This window comes from Protopterus annectens, chromosome 1.part0, assembly GCF_019279795.1.
Source record: "Protopterus annectens isolate FY-2018-M chromosome 1.part0, PAN1.0, whole genome shotgun sequence".
NCBI lineage: Eukaryota > Metazoa > Chordata > Ceratodontiformes > Protopteridae > Protopterus > Protopterus annectens.
In genome coordinates this window covers 1,668,494,920-1,668,505,839 of record NC_056725.1, presented here as the reverse complement: position 1 = coordinate 1,668,505,839, position 10,920 = coordinate 1,668,494,920, and positions in this window count along the sequence as shown.

Below are 10,920 nucleotides of genomic sequence, written 5' to 3'. Positions count from 1 at the left end.
TGCACAAGCTACCACATCATATAGCAACCACTCACCATCTGACAAGACTTGAAAAGGGCTTATCTATTCTATCTCTTTCCCTTAAATCTACAGTTCTTCTCACCCTTTTCCCCTATAATTTTAGATCCCCTATCCAATCATTAATAGCTGAGCATCTTACTGAAAAGTTTAACATTAGTATTATACAATGAAACAGAATAAAAAATAGTTTGCCGGATGTTGAATGCCTTCTTTTCCACTGGCTAATTCTGCTATACACACCACATTTATTGAATCTGGAATCCTTCTCACTCCCATCTTCTGATACCGCAGGTCTGTCAAGGGTCCATATATATCTGAACCTACCAGGTTACAAACGGTCCTCCTGAGACGTCATCTGGGCCTCTTGCTTTGGCTGCCTTTCCAGCTCTGATTACCATTATTACCCCTCATGGACATCCCTTCCTTATAGATTCATGCAATCTTGTCTGCCCTTCTGCACTGACGGATACAACACCCCAAATAGCAAAGTCCATATACTGAAAGCTCACTTTGGTATATATGTTCTCATAAAAGACCTTAAAACCACCTTGTTGTTTAAAAATCTGCTGTCCAACCTAACACTCCACAGACAAGCCTTATTCCTTTGATCCTTGATCTGCCACACTAGCATCGCTATGTCCAACTCATTCCCACTACCTAACCCATGTCCTACATAATTCCACATGTAGCTGCTTCTCTTCCAGTTCTGACAATTCCTGCTTCAATTCCTGGATTCAGCCCTTGCTCCCTTCTGCCACTGTTGACACCCATGGTATTGAAGAATTTTACTTCCTTATTCCTAACCATGTTTGTGTGTCTTCTCGGTAGCTATCCTCTGTAACACACAGGTCTCACCTTCGCTGCAGCCACAAGCCCATCCCATTCTTTAATCTCTACCCTAATTCTCTTTGACCACATGTTTCATCATATCTAACAAACAGGACACCTGTCTTCTCCCTGATTATTTTCCTGGACTGCTGCAGTATCTATAGCCTAACTCTAGTTGCATTTGCTATACCATCATCAACTTTACATGACTGGATTCACCTGACTCCAGAATGTTGAAACTTCTGGAGTCATAAAATCTACCAAGAACCAGTCCAATAAACTTGCCTGCCAGATTAATCTCTCAAGTGTTGCTTCTTTGAACCCCAGATATCCCTTCAGATCTTCATCACTAAAATCTCTCCAATCAAGTTCCTCAATACTCTTTGATGCCTGGCATGGAAGCTTACAGCACTATATGCCCTGTCTACTGCTAGAGTTAATACAAAGCCTCTGTGTCCGCCTAGTTCTCCATTTCTTCAAGGCATTTGATTAATACCTCCTCCCTGTCATCATAATTTGGCCCATATTAAACCATTTCCCTTTCATAAAGCATGCCTCACCACCCATATGCCATTCCCCCCCTCCACCTTTGCACCTTTTACCAGAGTCTGTTGCTGGCTGGAATTCCTGCTCTCCTTTTCCTTGCTTCCTTGCACATGAGACCACCAGCCATTGGAACCTCTTCTCATTTGAAGTTTACCCACCTCCCACATTTCCAACTCTGTCTCCTCAATCATCAAATCCTCACCCTCCCTCAACAACTTTGTCAGTATTCTTTCCCTTTAAATGGAATTGTTGATCCTTCTTATATTTCTTGTTATAAGTTTAACTATCCTTTTACCTTGTCAGCCTAGACATCCTCTGTCTCCATTGCCACACCTTTTGAGCTAAGCCTGATTTTGAACCAATTTCACAGGGTGGCTTGTGCTTTTCTATCCATCAGCAAGAATCCTCAGTTTTGATTTATTATGTTTGCTTACCTTATACGTAAGTTGGTCCTGGTTCCCTTTGTAGTCATGACTTGGGTTCAGAACCACAGCAAATTATAAAGTTAGCATGATTTTCAACATAACCGAAGTACAGTATTTACATGACTAGTTATAGTTTACAACATCACACAGCAAATTACACATTTCAGCATTGCAGTACTACAGCTTACATAACATCTAGTTATCTATGTTAGAACATAACGTTCAACTTGAAGAGGTGGTATGATACTGTTCTGTTTAATCTGTCAGTACTACACTATTCTGGGATTGGAGAACAAAGATTAAAGTATTAAAAGGGAAATGAAAGATATAGGGGTCAACTGTTTTAAGTGAGGTGGAAGAGAAAGAGAAGGAAGAAGTGGGAGAAATGAAAAGGTAGAGTGGAAAACCCATGCGTGTAGTGGTTTTGTGTGCACCTATTTCCATTGTTTGATTTGTATGTAAGGATTCAGGCAAATCAAACAAGCTGTTAGTTGCAGATTTGTGGAGGAGAGAGTAGAAGGTTTAACCTTCATCTATGAAAAAGGAATATTTGTAGGAATCCTTGAAGTATTTGAAAGTTTTGTTTGGAATGGTTTATAATCTTTAGGTTGTCTAATTTCTTGAGGGATTTTGCTCCAAGTTGTGGGAATAGTTTTGTAAAAGCTCCTTTCAATGATTGTAAATATAAATGGGGGCTTAACCAGAGTTATAGCACTATTTCCTTGATTTCTTAGAGAGTATTGAGAGTCTTTCACTTGTAGTTTAGTTCCCAGAAAGGATATCAGTGTTTCTGCAAGGTTTTAAGTTCAGACATGATGGAAGGAATGTGGATCTAGTTGGGATGGGAGGTAGTTAACTTTTGGAGTGAGACACAGTGATGCTCATTATAAAAGGCTAGAGTAATAAGTCCGCAGATGGCATTGATGTTGGCTTGGATAAGATTGGTGTTTTGGGCACAGTGTAAGCATGATAAAGACATAGAGTATATTGTTTGACATGTCGTGTTTCAGTGGTGAGATAGTTGCAGGTATAGTAGTAACGCTAAGTGTGTCGCTATTTTATTAACAATATTCTTTGCATGAGCTCTGAAAAGAGAGGATGGAGTCTAGTGTAATCGAGGTATTTATATCATTGTACTGATTTCAGGGTGATGTTACTGGGGAGACAGTTTTAGAGGACTTGGATGTGTGTGTGCGTGTGTGTGCTTTTTTTTATGCAAAACTCATGCTGGCAGTTTTATTGTCACTAAGTTTTAGAATATTTTCGATTCTTTTTGCAGAGATTTTTGGAGCTCAAGGGTATTGGGTCCAGTTTTGTGAAGTATGGAATCATCTACATAAAGGGTGATTTCTGAATACAGTATGACTGTACTGATATCATTAATAAATGTGGAGAGTAGTACTGGGTCAAAGAATGACCGCAGGGGGACTACTGCCCTTAAGTATCCTGTAAGCAGTTACAAAACCAGGTCATGCTATGTCTGAAACTGATTAAATGTAGGCTCTATAATAGAATTTGTTGGCTTAGAGTTTTGAATGCCCAGATAAGGTCTGTGAAGATGAACACTTTGGCTCCACCATTTTCCATTGCAGAGATAATTTTGTTTATTTGACTGTGTATATGATTTTGAAGATGTTATACCCATTCCAGAAGCAATATTATGGGTCTGTTATGAGGCCATATTTGTCTACATTGTTCTTATATGTGGTTATATAACTTTTTTCTAAATTTTTAATGAAAATGCATGTATAGAGATGGGGCAGAATCCAGAGGGGTGAAGCAGAGTTGGGCTTTTTGAAAACAAGAATTGTAACTGAGTACTTAAATTTACAGGGTATCTTTACTGAACTTATTAAGTTAAAACCATGTACCAAGAGCTTGCTACCAGACTGGTACATCATTTTGGAAGGTATGTAGGCTATTTTTGTAATCTGTTTTCCCAAGGCACTTTATTACTTCTTTGGCAGCTAACTTCATGAAGGATAAGGTAGGTACCCATGGGATTGTATTTTGTAATGCCAGGGTCTGAGTTAGAAAGGTGCACTAGATAAGGAATGAAAAAGACTGAGGATGTGTTCTGCTGCCAAAATAATTTTTTTATAGTTTTCTATGTTTAGGGTCATGAGATTCAAGTCTGAATCTTTATCTGACTTGTGGCTCTATTAGTCATGGCTGATGTTTTAACTTGGGTAGTTTTTGATCAGTAATAGTGCTACCACTTGTCCTATGGTTTGGCCTGCTGTACATAGAAAAAATGGGAATCGTGGGAACAATACATACAGGAGAGGAATGAGGCTTAAAAGAAGGCAGGGCTTAAATGAGATATGTAATATTTGACTGAAAATGACTGAATAGATTATAAGTAAGGTACAATGTTTGCAACTGGGAGTGTGTCAGTATGGTCTGTGATGTAAAATGCTTGCAACTAGGATTGTGTTGGTGTGGTTTGTTTTAATTTATATAAATGTATGATTGCCTATATCATAAGTGATGGTTTAATAAATATGTTTCTTGTCTAAAAAAGGCAGGAATTGAATAATTTATGTAATGTTGCTTAGGTTATATGGTATATAACAATATATGTGAAGTATAATGTTTGTAAATGTGAATTTGTTAATACAGTTTGATTACTTTTATATACTTTATTAAAGATCTTACTTAGAAATAAGGCATGGGCCACTTGGCATACCACAAAAGACCCACAAGATCAAATTAGATATCGGCAATTAAGGAATGACACAAAAAGATCTATTATGCTTGACAAAAAAAACTTCTACTACCATCTTCAACAGAAACATCAAAACAAACCTCAAAAGTTCTGGGTAGGTATAAACAAACTTTCTCACCCAGGACAAACCATCACTTCAACCCCTTCAGCCTCTAACTATAAATTCCCGGAGGACATTGCAAATACCTTTAATAGTTTCTTTACAGAGACTATCCAGTTCCTAGTTAGCCAACTAACTCCCATTTGCTCTAACTCTACAGCTGCCATATCCAGCACCCAACTCTCCTTTAGGTTTCAACCAGTACCTACATCTCTTATCTGTGCCATAATTAAGAAACTAAAACTATCCACCCTATCAGCTGATCACCTCCCTGCAGAGTATTTTAAAAAAGCTGCAGATGCCATATCATACCCCATCTCCATCTTAATCAATAGATCCATATCTGAAGCTACCATCCCCGTCATCTGGAAAATATCCCATGTTATACCACTCCATAAAGGAAGTGGCTCTATTGAACTGTCAAACTTTAGACCCATAGCAATTCTGTCACCACTGGCTAAAATTATGGAGAAGTGTATACATAAACAACTCCTGCCCTATTTTATCCAGAACAATCTGTTGGCAAGCTCTCGGCATGGCTTTAGGTCCTACCACAGTACCACTTCAGCCCTCCACTCTTTCTCTAATGTCATAAACCACAACCAAAATAATAACAAACTATCCTAAGCCCTCTTTCTTGATCTATCTAAGGTCTTCAATATGGTTAACCACGAACTACTCTTCCATACTCTGAAGGCCATCTCCTTAGATAACCATGCTCTCCAATGGTTTCAGTCCTACCTCTGTGGTAGACAACAGGCCATCCTATGGCAAGATAAACTATCAACCCTTCTACCCATCAGCCAAGGCATCCCCCAGGGTTTTATACTAGGACCCCTTATTTTCTCTGTCTCACCAACTAATCTGATGACGTTAACCCAGGATACTTTCAACACAATAGAAAATTGGCTCTCCAATCAATGCCTGATCCTAAATCCTAATAAAACAAAACTGCTACTCCCCCACCCCCCACTCATAGGTCCTCCTCACTATTCTTCACCATAAAATCCAACAATGGCACTATTATTTCCCCAGATGCCCATACTAAACTCTTAGGTGTAATAGTAAACAATAACCTTAAATTTGATATGCATATCAATCACACTATTAAAACCATTAATAAAAAACTTGGCTCATTATATAGGAATAAACCGTTCCTTACTCCACTTGCCAGAACTGCTATTGCCCATTCCCATCTACTCTCTACCCTTCTCTATGCCTCTCCTTTATACACCAACTTGAACAAATCTGATCTTAGCAAACTCTCTAGCTGTTATAACCATATTGCTAGTTTTGCCACTGGCACAGCGTATAGGACACACCACTGCCATAACCTAAATCTTCTAAGTTGGCTAGAATTGCCTAATCTCATACAGTATAATCAACTCATAGGTGCCTATAAAGTACTCAATCAACCTGAAAATATACCTGCACTTAGAAATATTATCAGCCACTATTGTAACCTCAAACCACTTCATTCATCCAATAGACTGCTAGTTCAAACAGTTAAAACCCTCAACTCAGCTGGCGACTCTCTGTTTGCCAACTCTGTTGGCAAAACCTGGAACTTCTTCCTGTAGGTCTTACTCTAGAACCCTCTCTAACTTGATTCAAAAAAGTCTCAAACTATATTTTAAGACACACTGGCTTTGTACTTGTTCCAATCCTGACTAGCTCCTTACCTATTACTGAGTGTAACACTCAGCCTGTGTCATAACTGTTAATCTATATACTTGCGTAATTATGAGAGATTCTATATCTTGCTTGTCTGAAAAGTGACTGTAACTGTGTGTAACATTATTTGAGTATATGACTCTTGTGTATGTTTGTCTGGAGCTTTTCTCCTCTGGCCTCCAGTCGGACTATCAAACGTAGATACTAAGCAAAATCCAAAAAATGTAGTTCAAATCAGCCACGGCAATCAAGCTGTGAAAGTTCTGAACGTAAGTTTATTTAACAAACACAAACATTTTCGATACTGTTACGAACAGTTATCTTCATCAGAGAAACCAACAGAATGAAGAATCGTGCCAAATTTAAACAGTAGTTGGCGTAATCGCATTACCAAAACGCCTCATGAATATTAAGACATTTAAGAAATGTAAATACTATCAGTAAGAGACGCTGGGAACACTAGGACTGAAACTAATTAATGTTATTAAAAACGACAGGTCATTATTAATACTAGTTTGTACAAGAAACTATCCTACTATGTACATAACTACAAAAAATCTAATGGCCCTAAAACCCAAAAGGCATTTTGGTAACACGATTACGCCAACTACTGTTTAAATTTGGCACGATTCTTCATTCTGTTGGTTTCTCTGATGAAGATTACTGTTCGTAACAGTATCGAAAATGTTTGTGTTTGTTAAATAAACTTACGTTCAGAACTTTCACATCTTGATTGCCGTGGCTGATTTGAACTACATTTTTTGGATTTTGCTTAGTGTCTATGCTTGCTAGTTCTCACGTTTGTTATGTCTTCTAGTAGTTCTTCCAGCCTGAGCAGTCTGAACCTTTTCAGGTCTAATAGACAAGTTGAATCAATGGGTATTCCATCGTTGTTACACTCTCTCTCCCAACGCATTGAAAGCATGTCATCTCGCTTAGACGCAATTGATAAAAGGGAAATTGACAAGATTCAAGCCAACCCTTTCACACTGAGTGGACTTCCTTCTAATACTACTAGCCAAGGTAAAGTGCTACCTACTACATCGGGTCAGCAGTTTGCTTCGACAATGGCTAATTTGAATGCAGCAGCTAACCACATACCTATCCAAATACAAGAAAATACAGGTACACCTGCACCTATTGTTGTTTCACCTGCTAGTAATGTTACCACTGACATTTCATCTATACCACCAGGACAGTGCGCTCACGCACAAATTCCAAACTTTGTCACCACTAGTGATACTCGTATTACAAATTTTGTTACCACTGGTGACACTCGCAATCCAGACTTGGGGCTTATCGGTGTTCCCTTGATGAGCGACTGGATCAGAAATACTGAGAAGTTTTGTTTTGTTCTTGCTCCTAATCAGGATCTGCCGGCTATGAGCATGGACAGTACACCAGTAAGTACACATGGCATAGCTGAGAAATTAAAAATGCTTGATACTAAACTTCTGAAACTGAAAAAACTACAGCTAGAAGTTGCTTATTTCAAGCAATGTTTGAACGAAAGAGTGGTACCTAAAGGACTTCGGTGTACCTTTTTTCCCACTGGTTTACTACCTGACCCTGCCTTTTATATAGACTTGATCATTTTATTTGACCAACAAGGGGTACAATTACTAGAGCTGATGGTAAAACACTATTCTCTACATATTGATTCTATAACAGCTGAAGTAAATGACTTAGACAATTCTATTAAAGATGACTTGGACTTTTTCAGGTATAGATACGACTACGGTCGCATCTTTTCTAGTATAGACTCACTTACTGAAAAGTTAAAATCTAATAAACTAAAGAAATTAGATTGAGATAGAATTGCTTATAGGACTGGCTCTGCTTACCCTAAATTACAACTAAGACCTACTGAATCAAGAGCTTTCGTGAACACTCCTGTTAATGGAAACTCAGGGGGGCAAGAAGCTTACCCCACTGACACTATTACACCAGATCACCATATTAATGAAGAGACTCCTCCTGAGGTTGTTACAGAAGGTCCGAGACGAAGTGATAGACTTCGATCTAATAATAATTCTAACAATTTTCAACAGATGAATTATGCAGAGTCCAGTTCAACGACCCTAAGAGCTACAAATAACAGGAATTTTTTAGGTGGCTGGAACACACTGAACCAGAAGAACAAGAACCAGAACAATCGTCGAAAGAGATAGCCGAAGGTGGTCTTACACACAGCCCTAAAATTAAACTTTTAACTAACTTAAGGGGAGACTTCAATATTTACAATTTCTCTACAATACACATAGATCCAAGTTTGATCGAACTGTTAGCTTATGGGAACACGTTTGTCCCTAGTAAAAACTTTAATTTAGCGAAAACTTTGATTGACTTGAAATGTTTTGTAAGGAAACTTAATTTAAAATTACTTCTTGGTAATGATACCCCTTTTAGTACTGATACATTGAAACCTCTCAGTACTTTTAATCCCCCCCCCCACATGCATCACTTCTTCTTTTTGAGAACATTTGTGAGCTTGACATTAGACATATAGTCCAAACACGTCTATACCAAAATACGTACTTTATGTCTAATACTATGAAGGACCAATTAACAGCATTACATACATTGAGTTCTTCATTAGTACGAGTCATTAAGCCAGATAAAGGAGGTGGTCTTGTGATTTTTGATATCACGGACTATAATGACAAAATGGCTGTAGTCCTTGATAGCCCAGCTTATGTTAAATCCTCCTTTAATGAAATTAATGTAACTCAAACTAGGATTAGGGGTTATTTCAGGTACCTCTTTATAGGAGCTAAAATAGACTATAACACTTATAGTTTTATTGATATTCCATTTCCTAAGACTCCTGTAATGTTCGGCATTCCAAAGATACATAAAAATCTGGACCACCCTCCTATGAAACCTTTGATCGATGGACGTGCATCTTTGACATATCCATGCGCTAAACTAGTAGATAACATCCCCCAAAAATATTTAAAACTAATACCCCAGGTCTGTAAAGACTCATGGTCGTTTCTTAAGAACATCAATAGTTTAAATTTTGATGACAAATTTAATTTTTTAACGGTTGATGTGGTGGATTTATACACCTCCATCCCACATGTTGAAGCTGTTGAGTGGATAGCATTAATGTTGACAGATTTAAAAGCTACTAGAGCAGAAATAGACCTTGTCACTGAATTGATAGACATTATTTTAGCTTCCAATTTTTTCATTTTCAACAAAGAGTATTACCTACAAAACAAGGCATTGCAATGGGCTCACCGTGCGGGGCTAGTGTAGCGAATTTATTTGTAGCATACTGGGAGAAAGCTTATATTTTCAACAACTTAGAAATCATGTCCTGTATCGTGTACTATACACGATTTTTAGATGATATTTTCATCTTGTTTAATGGTAAGGAGGTAGAAGCAATTTCATTGATTGAGCATTTTAATTCTTCCACCCATTTTTTGCAATTCACTTACCATTTTGATACTTCATGCATAGACTATTTGGACGTAAAATTGAGCAAGGATTCCAACAGTGGTTTGTTCTTTTCTTCCATTTTTAGGAAACCCACTTATTGCAACTCTTTTTTACACTTCACCAGTGCACACCCTTACAAGCAGAAGCGATCTATCGTCAAGGGTCAATTCATAAGAGCTACAAGAATGCGTTCCCTTGACGAAGCTTTTTATGTTGAATGCAATTTTTTAAAGGAAATGTTTTTAAATCGAAGTTACCCTTCACCTCTCATTGACGATTTACTCCAGGAAGTAGAACTTAAATGTAAAAATGGAATATATTCTCCTCTTTTATTCCATAGTGAACCATCACATTCACCATCATTACCTTTTGACGCAAGTAACTCTGTTGTTAATAGTAATGCTTTGACTACTTTCGACCTACACCATATAAGTTATGTAGAACCAACTACACGATACAATACCAGTTTTGTTACAACCTTTAGTAGAGATTTCAAACAGAACAGATTCATTCTGTTCAAAAATTGGCATTTTATTAAAGGTAATCAACAGTTGGTAGACAAACTAGGTCTTTTTCCTACAATTGTTTATAAGAAAGGGGCTAACCTTAAAATGATTTTGGAAAAGAAAAATTATTCTGCTTCAACTAGAATTAAGGGCACATTTACTTGTGGCACATGCAACTGGTGCAGATATATAAAACCCGCAAACTCTTTCCTTATGAAAAATAAAAGATTTTTTATTAACCACAAACTTAATTGTGAATCTAGGTTTATAGTTTACTTAGCTACATGTGATTGCTGTACAGCTTTCTATGTGGGCAAAACTGACCGGAAGTTACGCAAGAGACTATATGAACACATCTGTGCTATAAGGAAAAATAAGAAGGATAACGCTTTAGCGAAACACATAGATGCTAATCCAGGTCATAGTTTCCATTTTCAAGCCATCGACCAAATTCCCCCTGATATTAGGGGAGGACCTTCCTCATTGTTGTTGGAGGTCAGGAATTGGAGTGGCAACTTCTTTTAGATGCCTTCAGTTTTCCTGGGCTCAATGAAAGTTGTAATATAACTTGTCTTTTAAAACTAAAGAGTTCCTTGAGGTAACATACTTTAGAGTAGTGCAACACGTTTTTGTTTTTGTCCA